Source organism: Bidens hawaiensis, unplaced genomic scaffold (assembly GCF_021521415.1).
Source record: "Bidens hawaiensis isolate Kalapana, Puna unplaced genomic scaffold, B.hawaiensis_p1.1 tig00030894_1, whole genome shotgun sequence".
Classification (NCBI taxonomy): Eukaryota; Viridiplantae; Streptophyta; class Magnoliopsida; order Asterales; family Asteraceae; genus Bidens; species Bidens hawaiensis.
Window position 1 is genome coordinate 225,302 of NW_027495181.1, and position 4,728 is coordinate 230,029.

The window sequence follows — 4,728 nt, forward strand, 5'->3', positions numbered from 1 at the left end:
TCCCTTTCTGAGGGGTAAGTTGACGGTGCTGTTCATTTTGTAGGTGGAAGAACCCAGATCCAAGAAAACCATCGGTGAAATAGTATAATCACACCCGAGGAAAGTAGATCGTCTACCAGTGAGTCGATCCACGTCTCTTCAGGCAATCAGATCTCATCGGATCTATATATAAAAAAAAAATCACCATGGTTTCGGGCTTTCGTAACGTTGATCAAGTTCTGGAGGATATTGAACGTGAGGATGTTAATGAGGGACAACAGTTTCTGAGGGGGCCGCGTGATTCTACGCGCATCACCAGTAACCGTCCCTTCATCACAACTCCTCACGGCCAGACTGAAACTCCTCCAGACGATCTCACGTTACAAAATCTTGCCGGCGCGAAACAAAAAGGACCAATGGGTCCAGAAGATGAAACAAACGATCCTAAAGAATGGCTCATAAACGAGCAGCGGCGTCTAATGGACAAGTACAATGAGATGGTCAAACAGAAAAAGCTAGCCGACTTAACACAAAGGCAAGTGTTTGATAAGCAAACTGTTCATGGAACAAAAAGGCCGCGCGCGCCGGAAGAAGGACATTCTGTTCACACTGCACACACTGAGTTCAGTGATGAAGAAGTGCACAGCATGAGGAAGACGCGAGATACTCATGCAGGAGGCTCACAGCTCCGCGCGCCTGTGAACATGGCGCCTGGAGCCAGAGCCGATCTGGATCTGCACATACCGTACAGCCCACCAGTTAGAGGGCAAGTGGACGTAACCACACCGTACAGACCAGCCATCTTGGTGAAACATTCAAAGTTCACTGAGCGCATCGCTAAGGCTCCCATCCAGCACAAAACCAAGATGCCAAGTGGTTTGGGCAAATATGATGGCACAACAGATCCAGACGATTTCTTGCAAGGTTTTTACAACACGGGAAACCTAGAGAGCTGGACGATGCCAACATGGTGTCACATGTTTGCTCGCTGCCTCACGGGCGCGGCGCGTGTCTGGTTCGAGAGCTTGCCGACTGGGCAAATTGATGGGTTCGAGGAACTATTGGAAAAGTTCCAAGCCCACTTCGTACAGCAGCGCAGACACACGCGCGACCCTGATGACATCATGCACTGCGTGCGCAGGATTGATGAAACGATTGAAGACTACATCACTCGTTTCAATCAGGAGTCTCTGGCAATCGGAGGTATCACTGAGCAACTATTGCGCGTGGCCTTTATACAAGGCGCGCGCAGTGATCAACTCCGCCGAGCTCTCGTAAGCAGAGATGGCATGCCCACCACGTGGGCCAAGTTAATGGAAGCATCGCGAGTTTTCGCGAGAAATGAAAAACAAATTGCCCAAGATAGGGCAAGAGAAAGAGCGCATCAAGCTGAGTCACCGCGCAGCAAAGAAAAAAGGGGCAAACAGAACTCTGTATGGTCCAGGTTGCAACCAACCAGTTTTTCTTCCGCAGAAAAGCAGGCGCAACCAAGCTCACCCCAGCCCCAAAAAGATGTTCGTAATCGCGGGGAGGGTGACAAGAGGGAAGGCGGCAGAGATCCTAACAGACCTCTGCCAAGAATATGGACTCCCCTCACTAAAACGCCTTCACAGGTGTTAAGCACTGAGAATGTCCAATTCAAAAGCCCCAAGCCACTACACTACAAGGGACCATCAGACAGTGGCAAGTACTGTGAGTTTCACAAGTCCACAGGACACAACACTGATGCATGCCACCACTTGAAGGATGCAATTGAAAAGGATGTGAAATCAGGCAAGCTGGCTCACCTGGTAAAAAACTCAAGACCAGAAAATGAACAACCAGAAGGAGCCTCTGCCAGCAAAAAGTACAAAAGAATCTGTGTAGCCGAGGGAGGAAGGCAAGGGCAAACATCAAGAAAGAGAAGCGCGCAAATCCAAGGAGATTGGCGCGAGCAACAAGTAATCTTCCCAAGAATCAAGGGAGGCCCTTCTATCAGCAGTCCTCTTGTCATCACTACACATATTGCTCATTACGAAGTGTCAAAAGTCCTGGTGGACACTGGCAGTGAATCAGATATCATGTATGAGCAATGTTTCAGAAAACTGGATCCGGCAGACCAAGCAAGGCTTGAAATTGTGAATGCACCAATCTCTGGTGTTTCAAATGAAATCATTCATCCCCTAGGTCAAATACAATTTGAACTAACCATGGGGGATAAGAAACACAAGCGAGCCGAAGTTGTTAACTTCTTGGTCTTGCCCACCACTTCTTGCCACAATATGATCTTGGGTAGGGGAACGATTGCCCAATTCAACGCCATACCGTCGCCAGCGCACGGCGCGTTGGGGTTCCCAACACCAACAGGTGTAACTTTTGTATACCGAGATCATTTGTGCGCAGTGACAAGTACTCCGCGGGAGGGGAGAATGAAAATTCCAATGGCAGAAAACGCGCCAGAGGAATGGATTCTCAACCCGAAATTCCCGGAGCAGAAGATCACAATTGGCGCAACGATATCAGACGACACGAGGTTGAGAATGAAAAGATTGCTCACAGCATATATGTCGGTCTTCGCGTGGCAACACTCTGATATGACTGGGATTCCGCGAGACCTGGCACAACATTCCCTCAACACGTTCAAGTCTGTAGAGCCAATTGCTCAAAAGAAGAGAGTCATGGGGGATGAGAAAGCGAGGGCCATGAATGAGCAGGTTGAGGATTTACTGCGCGCAAACATCATCCGCCCGATACGATACCAGACATGGGTAGCCAATCCTGTGATGGTAAAGAAAAGTAACGGGTCGTGGAGGATGTGCATTGACTTCAAAGACCTCAACAAAGCGTGCCCAAAAGATTGTTACCCCCTCCCAAACATCGACGCAAAGGTGGACTCCGTGGCGCCATTCAAGCTCAAATGTTTCCTGGATGCCTACAAGGGCTATCACCAGATTCAAATGGCACCGCAAGATGAGGACAAGACCGCCTTCAGAACCGACAAGGGTGTTTTTTGTTACACAAAAATGCCCTTTGGTTTGAAGAATGCGGGCGCCACCTACCAAAGACTTATGGATGCCGTTTTCAACGAGCAAATTGGAAGAAACCTAGAAGTCTATGTGGATGATTTGGTGATCAAAAGTAGGGAGGAAAAGCAAATGCTCAAAGACATCGAAGAAACCCTTGGGCGCCTAAAGGAAGTTAACATGAAGCTCAATCCGAGCAAATGCACTTTCGGCGTACTAGAGGGAAAATTTCTAGGTGTAATGGTCACCAAGGATGGTTTCAAGGTGAACCCTGAGAAGGTGGAGGCCATCCTTGACATGCCCTCGCCATCCACCATAAAAGAAGTTCAGAAGCTGAATGGTAGATTGGTTTCAATCAACAGGTTCCTAGCGAACCATGCAAGCAAATCTACCCCATTTGTCAATACATTGAGAAACTGCTTAAAGAAAAGCCAGTTCAAATGGACTCCTGAGGCCGAGCAAGCTTTCAGTGAGATTAAAGAATGTTTGATAAATCTGCCCGCGCTCACAGCTCCACTTCCTGGTGAAACTTTGACATTATACCTATCAGCAGGAGAGCGCGCCATCGGTGCAGTATTATTGGTGGATCGAAAGGGAATCCAAAAGCCAATATACTATGTGAGTCGGGTGCTGACAGATCCTGAGACGCGCTACTCCATCATGGAAAAGTTAGTTTTGTCACTAACACACGCGTCGCGCAAGCTTCATAGATATTTCAATGGTCATCCCATTGAAGTTCTGACTGGTTACAACATCCAGCAAGTCTTGCGGCGTCCCGCGCTCTCAGGAAGGCTGACAAAGTGGGCGCTGGAATTAGGAGAGCACACGATCTCCTATAAGCCCCGTCCAGCAATAAAGGGACAAGTCTTGGCTGATTTCATGGCAGAAGTCCCCGAAGGAAAAATTGAAGAGGCTCAGCGCGAGGTAGACCCTCCGCGAGCCAATGAGGAAGAAAATGTTTGGAGATTGTTCACTGACGGAGCTTCAAACAATGAAGGGTCCGGCGCAGGCCTCAAACTGGTGGATCCAGAGAATCATGAATATACTTACGCCATCAGGTTGGATTTCAAGAGCACCAACAATGAGGCTGAGTATGAAGCCCTGCTGGCTGGCCTGCGCATCGCGCACAAATTCGAGGTTAAAAAGCTAGAGGCCCATGTTGATTCATACTTGGTAGCAGCACAGGTCAATGGCCTTTATGATGCCAAGGAGAACACCATGCCTCTGTATCTAGAGCAGGCGAAAAAGCTCATCGAGCAATTTGACTGCTTCAGAATCATTCATATTCCGCGCAGTGAAAACAAATCTGCAGACGCGCTGAGTAAGATGGCATCAACCAGCTTTGATCACTTTGGCAAAGATGTCAGAGTAGAAGTAATGAGCAACCCGTCGGTGGGGGCGAAGTCTGTCCTTGTAACTCATACAACCCCTTCATCATGGATAACTCCAATAATGGAATTCTTGAAGGAGGGAAGAGTACCAGACGATCGCGCACAGGCGAGGAAGATAAGACACAAGTCGCAAAACTATGAACTGCTTGATGGTACACTTTATCGACGCTCTTATCTTGGGCCGCTCATGAAATGCCTAGATGCTGAGGAAGCAAGCTATGTGATCAGAGAGATACACGAAGGAATCTGTGGAATACATGCTGGCCCCCGCATGGTGGTTGCCAAGGCAATGAACGCAGGTTACTATTGGCCAGGCATGTACTTGGACGCTCTAAAGGAGATCCAAAAATGCAAAG